The sequence below is a fragment of the Acomys russatus genome, chromosome 1 (assembly GCF_903995435.1).
Source record: "Acomys russatus chromosome 1, mAcoRus1.1, whole genome shotgun sequence".
In the NCBI taxonomy this organism is placed as follows: domain Eukaryota; kingdom Metazoa; phylum Chordata; class Mammalia; order Rodentia; family Muridae; genus Acomys; species Acomys russatus.
In genome coordinates, this window is record NC_067137.1 from 22,425,043 (window position 1) to 22,441,333 (window position 16,291).

Below are 16,291 nucleotides of genomic sequence, written 5' to 3' on the forward strand. Positions count from 1 at the left end.
CATGGTGGCAGTGGCTCCATGGAAGTGGGAACCACACGCATACACACACACACACACACACACACACACACACACACACACACACCTGCAGTTACATGCTAACAGTGGGGGAGCATAAAGCTCAGACTGGAACCCAGTCAGGCTACAACTGTTCAGGACACAACCTAAAATTGGCACTGATCTGGGACCGAGTGTTCAAACACATGAATATGGGGACATTTTACACTCCAATCAAGATACTCCTTCCACTTAGAAACATGCACTCAGGGTTCCTCCATGGCCTTTCATGGCTTGATGGTTCGCATCTTGTAAGTAGTGAATGCTATTCCATTGACTGGATGGGCCACAATTTATTTATCCATCCTGCACTTAAAGCCATCTTGGTTACTTCCAAGTTTGGGCACTAATGAATGAATAAAGCTATAAAAACATTGGTGCAAGCCAGGCACTGAAGTACATGCCTTTGGCACCAGCACTAGAGAGGCAGAAGCAAGCAGATCTCTGTGCATGTTCAAAGCCAGCCTGGTCTACATAGGGGGTTCTAGGACAGCCAGAGCTATGTAGAGAAATCCTATCTCAAAACAAAACCTGGGGGTGCATATTTTTGTGTGAATATCAACTTCTGATTGCCTTGGAGTAAATACAAGAAGTATGACTGCTGAATTGTTCAGCAAGAGCACGTTTAGTGTCGTGGAAACCACCACTGTATCTTTTAAAGACACAGCAGCAGTACCATTCACATCCTCACCAGCCGTTAGGATGAAAAGTGAAGATGAAGATCATCTGGCCAGTAGTTGCTATAGCAAGAACCGCATTTGGTTCTCCTGCCTCCATACTTTAGCTACAGCTTGACCACATTGCCGCTCAGACGAAGCGCATGCGCTCACAAACGTTCCCACTTGCCTTGGGTTTGAGCTGGGACACCTTGCCCAGCTTGCTCTCTTGCCCCTCATTCCAGGTCACATCCTGCTGCTATGATAAACACCATGACCAAAGGGAGCCCATGGGAGAAAGGGGGCTCCCTTTAGATCACAGCTTATGGGGAAGCCAAGGCAGGAACCGAAACAGAGACCACAGAGGAACTCAGCTTACAGACTCACTATGGGCTCACGTTCAGCTCCCTTTCTTACACTTCCCAGGACCACCTGTCCAGGGGTAGCATTGCCTACAGGTCCTCCTACATTAATAATCAAGAAAATGCCAACCATACATGCCCACAGGCCAATCTGATGGAGGCAATCCTCAAGAGAGGCTCTCTCTTCCCAGCTGTGTCAAGTTGGAAGCTAACACTGGTCAGTGGATTTATAATTATTAATATCATTTGTCAAGTTGACTCACAAACACATAGCCCAACTTTGAAAAATCATAGTCTTTAAAACAATTTCAACACTTTAAAAGTTCAAGTTTTCTTTAAAACAAAAACAAAGTCTCTTAACTTGTGGCCTTCTTTAAGATCCGAGATAGGTTACATGCATTCTTATTCAAAGAGGGAAAGAACCAGGGCACACTTAACATATTCAGGGCACACTTACAATGCCCAGGGGCACACTTACAATATGCAGGGAAATGCTCACAATGCCTAGGGCATGCTCACAATATGCAGGGCGCAGCACACTTACAATACCCAGGGCACACTTACAATGCTCAAGGCACATTTACAGTACCCAGGGCACACTTATAATGCCCAGGGCATATTTACAATGCCCAGGGCACACTTACAGTACCTAGGGCACACATGCAACACATTAGATAAAAGCAAACCCCAAGTCCAGCAGTGTAAACAGCACCCACCAAGCCTCTGTGGGCATGCTCTGGAAGCTCTTGGCCTGTGCCCTGACCCACACTGACCTGTGTCCAGGTGTTCAAGCGTCACTGTATCCAGGGGCCCCGTGAAGGCCCTGTCCCCTTCAGAGCAGCCCTCAGCAGCCCTGCACTCTGAGGAGTCATTAGGACCAGGTCAGTCAGGGACCGCAGGAGAAAAGAACAACTCTTCTGGCTTTCCTTCCTCCCTCCTTCCTGACACTCTCCCTCCTCCATCTTTTCTCTTTCTTCCTCACTCTCTCTGTCCTCCTTTCTTCCTTCCTGTCTTCCCTCCTTCCATCTTCCCTTTTCTTTTTTTTTTTTTTTTCCTTGATGTGAAATTCAGCTAAACCATTTCCGGTGAACATTCGGCAGCATTTGGCCGACTCATAATGTGTGCGAACATCACCTGTGTCCTAGCTGCAAATGCTTTCATCATCCTAGAGAAAACCCTACAGTCATTACAGACGTCCGTACCTACCCTCTTCCCCGCCCTGGCAACTGCCAGTTTTATCTTCTGTCTCGTTTGAGTGTACCTATTGGTAGAGATTAAATGGAATCTTATGTGCCCTTTTATATCTGGATCCAAGTATTTTCCTGGGTCCCCTGGGGAGGACAATGATTAGGAGCCTGTCCCCTTTTGCGCTCCTCTGCTTGTCCCCTGTCTAGCCTCCGGCCTGTCCCCTGTCCACCCTCCCTGCCTGTCCCTGTCCACCTCCTGCCTGTCCCCTGTCCACCCTCCTGCCTGTCCCCTGTCCACCTCCTGCCTGTCCCCTGTCCACCCTCCTGCCTGTCCCCTGTCCACCCTCCTGCCTGTCCCCTGTCCACCCTCCTGCCTGTCCCCTGTCCACCCTCCTGCCTGTCCCCTGTCCACCCTCCTGCCTGTCCCCTGTCCACCCTCCTGCCTGTCCCCTGTCCACCCTCCTATGTCTCCTTGTCTCCTGCCCACCGTGAAGTGGCCTGGACCATGTCACTGTGCTATTCTCCACTTCTTCTAATCTCTAGAACAACACTTTAAAAGTTCATAGATTTGATCAAAAAATTGTCCATGAAGATGGGGCTAGTGACACAAGTTTTAATCACAGCTACGTGTGGTAGGCTGAGTAGGAGGAGCCCAAATTCATAGGCTAGCCTGGGCTACATATTTAAGTTCAGGCAAAGTAGCATTTTAGGAGACCTTGTCTCAGGATAAAAAGTAAAAGAGCCTGGGGTTATATAACTTAGGGGTTAAGCTGTAGCCTAACAGATGTGAGGTTCTAGGTTCAGACCCCATATGGGGACCAGGGGAGCTCTCTGGCTAGCGGAGGCAAGAACCAGTCAATGACCATAAAGCTGTATTAAAGCAACTTGGGAGCCAGGGAACCCCAGAGGAAAGGCAGCTGTCTTACTGGGGACCCACATAGTCAGGGAAAGATCAGGGCTGTTTTAGCTTCCTGTCGCCCCAGCACTGACGTCTCAGCACAGCTTCTGACACTTAGAATGGGGAAGAATGAACAGGCCAGCCATTCAAACAGCTCATCTTCCAGCTAAAGGCTGGAGGCTGAAGCGTGGCCTATGCTGGGAAGAGACTGGCAAGCAAAAGGTTCACCCTCTTCCTAGCCTGAGACATGGTTTAGGCTAGATAAAGAGGGAGGTGGTGGGGATGAGGGAGGGGGGAGGTGGGACCTTGGAAGTTACACAATGGACTTCAACTAGAGTTGAAAAAGGAGCCACAGAAGGCTTCAAGAAGGCCTGCACCCTAGAAATGCACCTTCTCATGCAGACTGGACATTACAACGGCTTCTGAGGGGCCAGGCAGACAGAGCTGACTTTGTTCCTGCCCTCCTATGGCTGATGTTCCCACAGTGGACACAGGTTCTTAGTACGCCCCAAGAATGATTAAGTCATCCCAGTGGAAGCGGCATATACACCATTAATATCGACAGTCAGGAAGCCGAGGCAGGTGGAACTTCAAAGCCAGTCTGCTCTAAAGAGGGAGTTCCAGGGCAGCCAGGGCTACACAGAGAAACCCTGCCTCAAAAAACAAACAGCAAACAAGGAAGAAGGAGGAGGAGAAGGAGGAGGAGAGAAGGAAGGTAAGAAGAAAGAAAAGAAAGAGAAAGAAGAGAAAGAGAGAGAGAGAAAGGAAAGAAAGAAAGAAAGAAAGAAAGAAAAGGTGCAGAGAGGCCAGTGGATGCCAGGGCCTAGGAAATCCTTCCAAGGAGTGAACCCTGGGCTGTGAAGGGTTATTGGTGAACTGAAAGAGAATAAATGCCTGTGGGGATCTCAGCCCCATTTGGTACATCTACAGTGATGTCCCTATACCTAAGACTCAGGACTATTGAGGAAGAAGAGGTGGAAAGATTGTCAGAGCCAGAGGACCATGACATCGGCTGCTAAATAGTGTCCCCTACTATGACAGGGATACTGCAGCATGAACGCCCAGCAATACAGTTGCCTAAACACCACCACCACCAGTAGGCACACCAATGAGGGTGGAGGGGAGTTCCTGAGGCCCCCATGCCTAGGCAGAAAGTTACAGATAATCAATGGCCACAGAGAGGGAGAATCCATTTTCTCTAGGGAGGAGGCCCCTGAGGGATTGCACAAGCCCAAGTGGCCAGCCCTACACACATATCATATGAGCAGACTACATGGGTTCTCAGAACCCAGAGCCAAGCATGGTGACACATGGTGGCAGAAACAGGGACTACCTGGAGTAATCTAGTTAGCCAGACTAGCTGGCCTCAGTGAGAGGACCTACCTCAATATATAAAGTGAGACTCAATTCAGAGCGACACTTGATATCAATTCCAAGTCACCATATGTATATGTAAACATACACCACACACACATACTCACTTAAATTTTTTTAAAGGAAAGCTTTGTATGATGGCACATGCCTTTTAATCCCAGTAATCTGGATGCTGAGGCAGGAGGATCTCAAAAGGATCATGAGTTGACACTATCCTGAGCTACATAGCATGACTTTGTCCTAAAAAATAGTGATGATGATGATGATGAAGAAGATAAAGAGAGAAAAGAGGTTCCCAGGTCACACTCCAGCATTTAAGGAAGTGCTAAACAAAACTGTTGAAGGGACTGAGAACGTCCAGTGTGGCCACTGTGGAAGTGTGAGGCCAGGAGTTGCATCAGCTGAGCCTGGTGAGAGCCGCAGTGGGGCAGGACCGACAGACAGACAGATGGATGGATGGATGACCCTCTTACACATTCTGGACTTACCCTCGGCAAAACAGGAAGTCCTTTGTTATGTAAACAGGATCCTGTTTTGAAAAATGGAATTAACTGCATTTCTCCTTTGGATTCATGTAACCTTCTGCCTGGTCAGTTCAAGCATCCACTTATCTGAGGAACAGAAGGATTAACAAAGGGGGGAAAAGCCAAGAAACATTAAAAAGCAACAACAACAAAACTTATCTTGTGACATCCAACATGATATCTTTCATCCAGACAACTGTCTTAAAAGAGGGAGACTGTTGTGAGGCCACAAGCTACTCTAGTAGCGTGCTCAATAAGCCATCTTTTTTTCTATTAAAATATATATATATATATATTGGCTCTGTTTAGGACAGGGTGATGATGCCAGATCCCATCTGAAGTGCAGGTCCCTCTAGCACTCAGAATCAGAGTAAAGCTTTTGTGCCTGCACATGGGGCTAACCTAACCCCATATTTATAATTTTAATTTATATTGACCACCTGGAGCAGATGCCTCTTGTATTGTTATGTACATAGTCTGTATCAGAGAGTTGTAAATAAGTTCTTCGTGTATAATAAAAAGCTGGTTTTTGATCCTCAAAAAACAAAAAATGTTGGCTTACTGGGTGGCAGTGGTGCACACCTTTAATCCCAGCACTCGGGAGGCAGAGGCAGGCGGATCGCTGTGAGTTCAAGGTCAGCCTGGTGGACAAAGCAAGTCCAGGATAGTCAAGGCTACACAGAGAGACCCTGTCTCACACACAATAATAATAATAAAATAATAATAATAAAATAATAATAATAATAAAATATACATACTACATACATACATACATACATACATACTATATGTTGGCTCAGTGGATAAAAGTACTTTCCTGAGTCTGACTCCTGAAGCCCAGGGTGGAAGAGACCTGAACCTCAAAAGTTGTCCTCTAATCTCAGCATGCACACTGGAGCACACACACACCTCACACACATACATCATACACACAAGCTTGCACACATATACTGGTAAATAAAGTTTCAATTTCATTAAAAAGAAATAAAGAACAATTTTTAAAGTAACAATTTTAAACAGTATAATGACTGTCTCTAACACCCCCAACTCTAAGATAACAAAAGACAGGCTTGATTATGATTTTTTTTTGTTGTTGTTGTTCTTTGTTTTTAGAGATAGGGTTTCTCTGTGTATCCCTGGCTGTCCTGGACTCATTTTGTAGACCAGGCTGGCCTTGAACTCACAGCAATTCACCTGCCTCTGCCTCCCCAGTGCTGGGATTAAAGGCGTGCGCCACCACACCCCCAGCTGATTATGACATTTTAGTAAAAGAACAGAGGGGCTACCTGGGCCTAGTGAGGTCATTGGCTCTCAGAGGGGAAGCTACCATTTACTAAACCATAATAATTCCTAACTGGTCCTAAATATTTATCCTAACACTCACAGATAAGTGTCGCTCTCACCTCCTCTCATCAAAGATTTTATAGAAAATCATGACCAATCCAAATGCAGAGAACAAGAGACTGTGGGGTCCGGGCTCCAGCTGATGGACCTGGGACTCACCTCCTGCACCTGAGGCTCAAAAGAGGCCCAAAGAATCGGAGGACCAGGAAAGTTTCTGTGAGACCATGTCTCCTAGAAATGACAGAGACGCTATACCCAGGACACCTCAACAGCATGGTTGTCTAAACAAGAGTGGAAGTACACCACCAATGGACATGCTGACAAGGAAGGGGGAATCTCCAGGGCCCACCCACGGACAAGGACTGCAGGCAACTGAGGGGTGCTGAGGGGAAAAATAGTGTTGTTCTCCAGAGGTGAGCCCCCTAATTGGTTATCCAATACCAAGTGACCAGCCCTTATCCACACACATACAAGAAACACTAAACAGGCGGAGCATATTAGGTGTTGTGGTGTGTGTGTGTGTGGTGTGTGTGTGGTGTGTGTGTGGGTGGTTGTAACAATGACAATTAGAGAAAGAGAGGCCATGATTTCCAGAGGGGATGAGCATGGGTCCACTGGAAGAATGGAGGAGCAAAGGGAAGGGGGAAATTATGTACTTAATTTTTAACTTAATTTTTTAAAATTTACCTTTAAAAAAGGGGGGGGGGAGGGAGCAAAGGACAAACAAGTCCCAAGGGAACATAGCTAGGGATATCAAGAGCAAAATGTCTTAAAGTGCATGCATATGTGTGTGCACGTGCACACACACTCTCCAACATGCCACAAATAATGCATATGGAGGCCAGAGAACAGCTCTCTTACCCACTTGCAGGAGCAGGGATCAGACTCAGGTCATCAGCCTCTATTGACTGAGCCATTTTACCAGCCTTGTAATATCTTTTTAAACACATGTGTTTCTTTCAAATTTTTTTTCACTTGTAAAAAGTATACCATACTGTCAGTTTTTGCATCAATAAAACTATGGATTTATAATTCCCTTTTGAGAAAAACAGAAGAAGAAAAGGAAAGCCCATCTCCTTTGGACAAAAGGATGCTGGGAGGGGGCCAGAGCCGAAGCAGAGAGGAAGTCAGATGTGCATCATCACTGGCCATCTTCCGGGTAAGTACCAAGCACCCAAGGCTTATTAGATGAGGAAAGGACAGTGCTTCCAGGGTCCTGGGAAGAGTCGTCCAGGGATGCCCATTCCAAAGCCTTCATATCAAAGTCATATCGGTTTCTTGGTATCATTGGACCATGAGAAAAGAGTTTTAAATTTAACCTTTCCAAGCCATACCGGGCTCCTGGTTTTTGTTTGTTTTCTGAGACAGGGTTTCTTTGTGTACCCCAAACTCAGAAATCTGCCTGCCTCTGCCTCCTGAGTGCTGGAACTGAAGGTGTGTGCCACCATGCACCATTTCTGGTATGTTTTAACACAACGTCTCTGCTAGATCTTTTGCTGTGGTTATTGCACGAGAAAGTGACTTCAGCAGATGGTGAAAAGCCTAGTGCTGCCTAGTTTAATGTCACCTTGACAGAAGCTGGAGTCATCAGAGAGGAAGGAACCCAATTAAGAAAATGCCTCCATAAAATATGGCTGTAGGCAAGCCTGTAAGGTGTTTTCTTATTTAGTGATTGATGAGGGAGGACCCAAGCAATTGTGGGTGGGGCCATCCCTGACCTGGTGGTCCTGGGTTCTATAAGAAAGCAGTCTGAGCAAGCCATGAGGAGCAAGCCAGTAAGCGGCACCCCTCCATGGCCTCTGCTCAGCTCCTGCCTCCAGGTTCCTGCCCTGCTTGAGTTCCTGCCTGGCTTCCTTCGGTGATCAACAGTGATGTGGAAACACAAGGCAAATAAACCCCTTCCTCCCCCACTTGCTTTGGTTATAGTGTTTCATCATCACAGCACTAGTGACCTAAAGTAGGACAGCCTTTAAGAATTGTGTTTTGAAGGAACCATAAAACCAAGACAGCAGTGACTGTGGCCTGGCATAGGCTTAATAGTCCCTTATCCAAGAGCCTGTAGCAGCAGGTAGAGCCAGAGTACCCCAATGTCCCCAGGGAAGTCATTCACCAGTGCCAATTTCAAGGGTGGCTATGGGAGAAAGTGGGCCAGGAAGAGTCCCAGAAGGAAAAGCCCAGAGACAGAGCAAAATGAGCCAGAGTTCCCTCTAGGGAAGCACAGTGCTTTCTGACTTCAACCTCAGGCGCTAGGCTATTAAGAGAATAAAACCTTATGTGGCCACATGTCTGCTTACTTGTAGTCCATGTCAGGCACAGCTGAATCTAATCCTAGCAGAGTCCCTCCACAATAGGCCCTGAGTGGGAGGCTAACACCAGTAGTTTAGGTTTAAGACCCAGGAAACAGACCATGAGGCCCCAAAATTAGTTTGTGCTCAGCTGTGCAGTGGGGACAGGTCTGTGCAGTGGGGACTAGGCTATGCACTGGAGACTAGGCTGTGCAGTGGGGACTAAGCTGTGCAGTGGGGACTGGGCTGTGCAGTGGGGACTAGGCTGTGCAGTGGGGACTAGGCTGTGCATTGGGGACTAGGCTGTGCAGTGGGGACTAGGCTCGCAGTGGGGACTAGGCTGTGCAGTGGGGACTAGGCTGTGCAGTGGGGACTGAGCTGTGAAGTGGGGACTGGGCTGTGCAGTGGGGACTGGGCTGTGCAGTGGAGACTGGGCTGTGCAGTGGAGACTGGGCTGTGCAGTGGGGACTGAGCTGTGCAGTGGGGACTAGGCTGTGCAGTGGGGACTAGGCTATGCAGTGGGGACTGGGCTGTGCAGTGTGGACTGGGCTGTGCAGTGGGGACTGGGCTGTGCAGTGTGGACTGAGCTGTGCAGTGGGGACTGGGCTGTGCAGTGGAGACTAGGCTGCGCAGTGGGGACTAGCTGTGCAGTGGGGACTGGGCTGTGCAGTGGGGACTGGGCTGTGCAGTGGGACTGGGCTGTGCAGTGGGGACTGGGCTGTGCAGTGGGGACTGGGCTGTGCAGTGTGGACTGGGCTGTACAGTGGGGACTGAGCTGTGCAGTGGGGACTGGGCTGTGCAGTGGGGACTGGGCTGTGCAGTGGAGACTAGGCTGCGCAGTGGGGACTGGGCTGTGCAGTGGGGACTGGAAAAGGCTGTGTCGAACAGACAGAGATGATAGAACCCACACTGGGAAGGTAGCAATGTACTAGACAAGACATCCCTATTTAAAGCAGGCAAGGCAAGGTACACTGACACAGGGACTGAGGGCACAAGAAAAGTCAAGGCTGGAAGAGGGAAGCCAAAGAGAAGTCCACACAGGGATAGCTAAGAACAGCAAGCTGTGCCCTGGTCAAGCACACAAGGTCAGACACGTCTACAGCATTTCATCACAAGAAAGTCCAGTGTCTGGCAGAGGAGGTGGACATCAGACTCATGTGGGTAGAGAGGAGTGGGAGGTGAAAAGTAGGCATCGAAGTGAAGATAACTCTTAAGGGTTGGACATGTTCTAGGGAAAGGCTTTGCTATCTTAAAGTTGGGGTGACACTGTCTTCTTTACTACAGGTGGGGAAAGGCCTTTGGGAAAGTAGATGTTAATAGCAGAATAAGGAAACTCACTGAAGAGGGTCCCAGCACTGACAAAGGAGGGAAGACTAGGGACCAGAAGGGTGAGAGGCCAGTAGGTTTATGAACTTCATGAGGGGAAATTGAAGAGATGCCCTGGGTTCCTGTGAAATGAGAAATGACCGCAACTGTAGAAAGTGAGGAGGCTGGGGACAGTTTGAGAAGGGAAGCGACAGCGTTGAGTGGCCCTTCTTGGGAATGAGAGGAGACCTGGCCAGGAAAGCACCAAGGGTGAGGTCCAGGGTGGCATGGAAGCGAGCTGATGGTGACACAGAGCTGTGAGGTTGCATGTTCTTCCTGGAAGGCAGCTCCTCATCTGGACTTCCGGGTTGCCTTCAAATGAACGTGTCTAAAACCAAAGGTGGGGCCTAGGCCTCCTCCCACTCCTGTTGCCTCCCAGTGGCTGCTCCTGGAACCCTTAGAAATATGCTGCCCCCTAACCCCATGGCTGTGACTCTTCAGGCTGCTGCCGGGGCCTCCTGCCTCTTCCTTTCCTTCCCCACCTGTCCTACATCCGGGATCCCTTTGTCTTCTAAGTGTGACTACAGCTGTTTTGCCTCCTCCATCCTAGTTTGGTTCCTGTTGCTATGATAACTGCCATGACCAGAAGCAACTTGGAAAGTTGCTTACACTTGCATCACAGAAGAAAGCCAAGGCAGGAACCTGGAGGCAGGCACTGAAGCAGAGACCGCGAGGGGTGCCGCTTACCGGCTTCTTCCCCATGGCCTGCTCAGCCTGCTTTCTTTATAACCTAGGACCACCTGCCCCGGGGTGGTCCCACCCACAGTGAGATTGATCCCTCCCCCCATCAACAATTAAGAAAATGCCACAAAGACATGCCTACAGGCCAGGGTGATGGGGAGGAGGGGAGGGGGAGCAGGTCTTTAATCGAAGGGCCTTGTCCCAGGTGATTCTAGTTTATATCAAACTAACATAAGCCTAACCAACACACACGGCCAGTTAGCTGCCACCTTTCTAAATGCCTAGAAATTAACTCTAGTTTCCACTTACTTTGGGGGTTTCAGGTTCAATAACACTGGTTCTGGGACGCAGCCCCACTCCTCCTCCGGATTTAGGAAAATCCCAGATGGTACCTGCACCCATGGCACCCTATGCCTCTAGTCTTTTTAGTGAACTGATAATTTCTTGTACTCCCACCCCATGAAGGTGTAGGTAGAGGATGGGGAACACTAGAAGCCCTTGATCTATTCTACTTCCTGGTGCAAAGGCTACGTGACACCAGCAGATAGACACTCACCACACCACAGATGCCTGCCATCCAAAGCCCTCAAGATCACAGCTTAACGTTCTATCTTCCCTCATGTCAGCAAATGCTGGTGACATTCAGTCACCCTGGCTTTTTCCTTCATGTCTTTGTTCAACCATTCTGGCTGCTACGCACACTTGCTCTCCACTCCGTCTACCACGGATGATCCCATTTACCTTTGCCCCAGCCCTCTCCCAGCGTGTCTTCTCTGTATGCTCCCCCACCTGCCACAGGTCATGTTCCTTGGCCCACTGTAACTTCCTTGAGGGCAACTTCTAGTCTTCCTGTGAAAGCACAAAACGGAGACATTTTCTGTAACACGTATGCAAGTGGTGTCTCATCTGGCTGTGTCTCAAAGTGTGCATTTGTGGGTTTGGGTTTTGTTGTTTTGTTTCGGGGGGGTTGATTTTGTTTTGTTTGTTTGTTTCTGTTTTTTGTTTGGCACTTGGGATACAAGAATGCTTTTGAGTGAATGGGAGAACTTTTCTCCCTCGTAACTGTCAGAACAAGAGGCATACTCTCTTGTTGAAATACTCATTTCTAAAACATGGCTCGCTTAGGTTCACACGAAGTGGTTCCTGTTCTCGTCAGGGAATGTCTGTCGTTACGTGTTTGTTCCATCTTCGTTTGGGAAACGAATGCTTGCCTTGTGCACTGGATGAAGGTAGCGATTGTGTTTGCCAGAGTGCCAGACAGGCCACTGCGTAAGGGCGAAGGAATCCTTCTGGGAGCTGGCATTTGCCAACACACTCAGCAGCATTTGTCTCCTGGACGGAATGAGACTGTGTATGTGAAGGCATACGGAGAGGTATGAGGCTAAAGGAAGGAGGTGCCATATCTATAAATAATAAACCAGTAGTTATTTTAGTTTATTTGCAACGTGCTAATGTTTTCCCTCCAATTTGGAAAATGGAATTGTTGGAATCTTCAGAAATGTTACCTAAAAATAAACCACAGAGACAGGCAGCAGGCTGGTAGCTGTCAAGGACAGGGGAAAGGGGTGACTGCTTAATGTACCAGGCTTCTTTTGTAGTAATAGGAACATTCTGGAACACAATAAGGGCAGTGGCTGCCCCATACTGTAGAGACACAAATGCCATGGAACTGCTCACTTCGAAATAATTTGGATAATTTTATGTTAAATGAGTTGAAACGTAATAAAAAGTACTTAGCACCTAATAACACGTTCCAAATAGACAAGGCTGGTCTTTTCCAGGAGTGCACAGGATCAACAGTTTCCACCGTGACACGTAGTCTGCTGTAGCCGAGGGGACAGAGGCCTTGTGTGCACAGGGTCATATCCTCCTGATGTTCACGAGACTCTCGACTCTCGCCAGCCAGCCAAGCTTTAGCTTCCTCCTCTGCCTTCCACAAGGACTTTTTAAGATGTTTAATTTAGTTGAGGGTCTTCTTGTTCTAGAGGCGAAGCCTGAAGCGTCTTTTTTTTTTTTTCCCCTCCCCTTCGAATGAGTAAAATTTTCCGGAGCCAACAACTCACAGACTATGATAAGCTTTGCAGTGGCCTCTGTCCACCAGGGCCCTTCGGGAGAGGAAAGAAAAGCATCCTGCTTACTAGGCGGAATCCCAGCGCAGTTGTTGCTCAAGCCTCCAGGCAGGTCTGATTACCAAGAAAACTGAGGAGATTGCTAGCAGCGGCCCATCACTCCTTGTGACGTGGTCCTTTGTTGTCTCACCAGGAAGGGACAGATTCAAGAGACACATCTTGAACCGTGGTGCACAGCCCAGAAGTCCTCTTTTGTTGCAGGCCTGTCTATGTGAGGTCTGGTGGGGCCCTACAAGCAACAGGGACAGAGCTATCCACAGACAAGTATCCCACCCATCCTTTAAACACACACACACAGCTGCATGGAAACACACACCCTTCCATTCAGACATGGGGCAGATGGGCCCAGGGCCCAATGGCTATACTGTAATCAAGTTGCATCAGTCAACTTTATAACCAAAGTCTGTGGGATTTAATTGCTTGAGTTTCTTCCTGATTCTAGCACTTCCTGCCTTCTCAAAGACTGTCGCGTATGTGGTCTCACGCCTCCAAGGACTGGAAACGTGTCCAATCCTGGAGATGGTATACTCCGAATACACTGAGAATCTACTCAACAAAGAAAGTCTAGAAACAAAGCTGTATTCACCAATGGAACTCTTAGTTCCAGCACAAGGCCTTGTCTCTTGACCTTTTCGCCAAGGCATCTTTTCTGAGAGCGGCTCCCTACTGAACTCCTTACAAGTCTAAATGCTGTTTACCTCTAGATTTTAAAGTCTGTCTTAGAAACAGAATCAACAGAGTCAAGCCAAGTTAGTGATTTAGACCAATTCAATACAGACCTACAGGTGACTCCAAAGCTCCTCTTGTAGACCCTCTTAGATTTGAGGACCTGGTGGGGCCATCCCTGGGTGTTGGTTTCCTTTTTTCTTTTTTTTTCCAATAAAAGTCTGAATGGCTGTCTGGATGTTAAAACATTTATAGCCATACAAAGAAGCATATGACTCCATCTAATAAGTGCCTGTCAATCATCAACATCTCTAATTGACATATGGGTAAAGAGGTAGGGGTTGTGATGTGTTACTGGAAGGAGGAGAGTGTATGGAGGTACCAGATCTGAGAGGCAAGCACAGAAACGTCATTACATGCCTCTCTGTGGACACTGTCATCCCCATGGGCTGCAGAAGCTCTGGGGAGACACTCTGGGCAGCTGCCTCCTTCATCTTTACCGGAAAAGGAAACATGCCTTACTCAAAGTACAGGCGGCATGGAAGAAACACCCCAGGCTCCATCTGAACTCGTTTCCCTGTCCGTCCAGGCAGAAGAGGTCACAGTGAGGTCCTGTAGTGAGACTCCTAGGCAGCCATGTTCCTCTATACCGTGGGCCCACTGTGAAGGAAGTGGAGGGGCTCGTGGCACCTTGTCTAAGCCTCCCACCCCCGACTCCACAGGGAAGAAAGCCCGAGGCTCCGAGAGAGGGTCCACGACTTTCTCCACCAGCTAGCAGAGGCAGGGTTAGGATTCAGGCTGCCTCTGACCCCTGGGTCCAGAGCTCAGGGCCCTCCAAAGATGGCCTGCATACTGAGCAGAGCAAATGACAATTTTTTAGGGCTATTTTTACTAATAAAGAGTAAACAGCCCATTGCCATGCACCACGGGCATCACCTAATGACAGGTTTGCCTCTGGGACCACTGAGCTGGAAAGGGAGGAACATACTGAAAGATGTTCCTCGGTTACTGGGGTCTCCTGCTCCATCACAGGGGAACAGCCATGCCAGACAGCCTGGAGTCTAGAGAGCCACACTCCATGTATTTGCACAGGAAGCCTTTCCTGCCTTCACTCTATCTGGTGGTGGCAACCCTACAGTACAACTAATGGATCCTCTGAAGATTTCTGGGCCTCCCAGAGTCAGTCTGTCCCAACAAAATACCCTTAAGTTTTTACTGGATCACACCTTGGCAGTAATTGGCAGCTGGCTGAGACCTGGGCCCCGGCATAGGATGGGCAGGGTGGGGACCTGAGCCCAAAGTTGAGGTGAACCCCCCTCTTTTTCCCCAACTTCGTCCACGAGGGGCCAAAGGCAGAGAGGAACAGAGGAAAAAGAAAAGTAACAGGACAGATGGGGACGGTAGGGGGAAAAAAGCAACCAGCACAGAATCTTTGATCTTTACTTCATTTTATTCTACAAAATGCTACTCAGTGGAAAGTGGGACAGCTAACAACATCAACAACAAAAACAAAACAAAAACAAAAAAAAAACCAAAAAAAAAAAAACCCAAAAAAAAAAAAAAAACATAAAATGAAAACAAACCCCAAGGGAAAATAAGTTTTATATGTTCTTTCCTCCATAGCAGCAAGCTCCTAACAAGCTTTTCTTAGTGCAAATACTGTAGGTTGTGTCACATACAGTACACAGAACACACAACACACACCACCAGAGATGCTTCCGAGCGGTATACTCCTCAAAAATTTTAAACTATACAAAGATTTTTGAGCATGTGGCCTGCTGGAGACCACCATTACTTTAAAAATAGGGGACAAGAGGTGCCCAGAAAGGTAATTAAAATTCCACCATATACAACTCATTTGTCTCCGGGTGTCTAATAGCAGATTTCACGCCACGTCATTGACATGTCCCAAACACAGATGCACGAAGCTTGAGTTTCTACTGTATACCAAGATACGATATATACCACCTCCCACTGCAAAGGACACCCTGACAACCTAGTCTTTATACAAAGTTGAATATTTTCTTCCTCAAAATCAAGTAACCACGAAGTAAAATAAATGGAATATTTTTTTTTTTTAAATCATACAGAGAAAGTTAAGTTTTGAGAGACAGTGCCAAGGTCTTTCACTGTGTTCTCTTACAACTAGATGTCTTGGCAGCCACTGTCCCCAGAGGAATGACAATCGATCTTTAAAAACAGAACCTTTTAATTACAGTTTATACAGCACAAGTCCACAAGTCACTTTAGAAACAAAAAGCAAAATAGACGCATTGTTATCCTAAATTAGAGAAAAGGGGTGGAGAGAGCAGGGTGGAGGGTGGGGAACAGGACACTGAGTACTTTAATGCTATCTGCTTCTGTTCAGGTTTGGAACAACACAAAGAAGATGTAAACATTTAAAATAAATAATAAAATAAATGTCAATCTCTTCTCCCCTTTCTCTCCCATACCCCTCTGTCAAAATCTGACCCAGCTCCTCCTGATCGTGTCGTCAGCACTGGGCCAATACAGACATTTGGTGAGGCGTGGCCAAAACGCTAGATGCATGAGAAAATACCTACTTAACTAGTGGGGCATGGTAGTTTTCCTAAAAAAAAAAAAAAAAAAAAAAGCTTCAGGAAGACACACGTGCACACGCGCACACACACAACACCACACACACGCACGCACGCACCACACGCACGCCATGCGTGCGCACACATCGCACCCACACAGGCACGCTGCAGGAAGACACAAGCGCGCACACACACACGCACACAC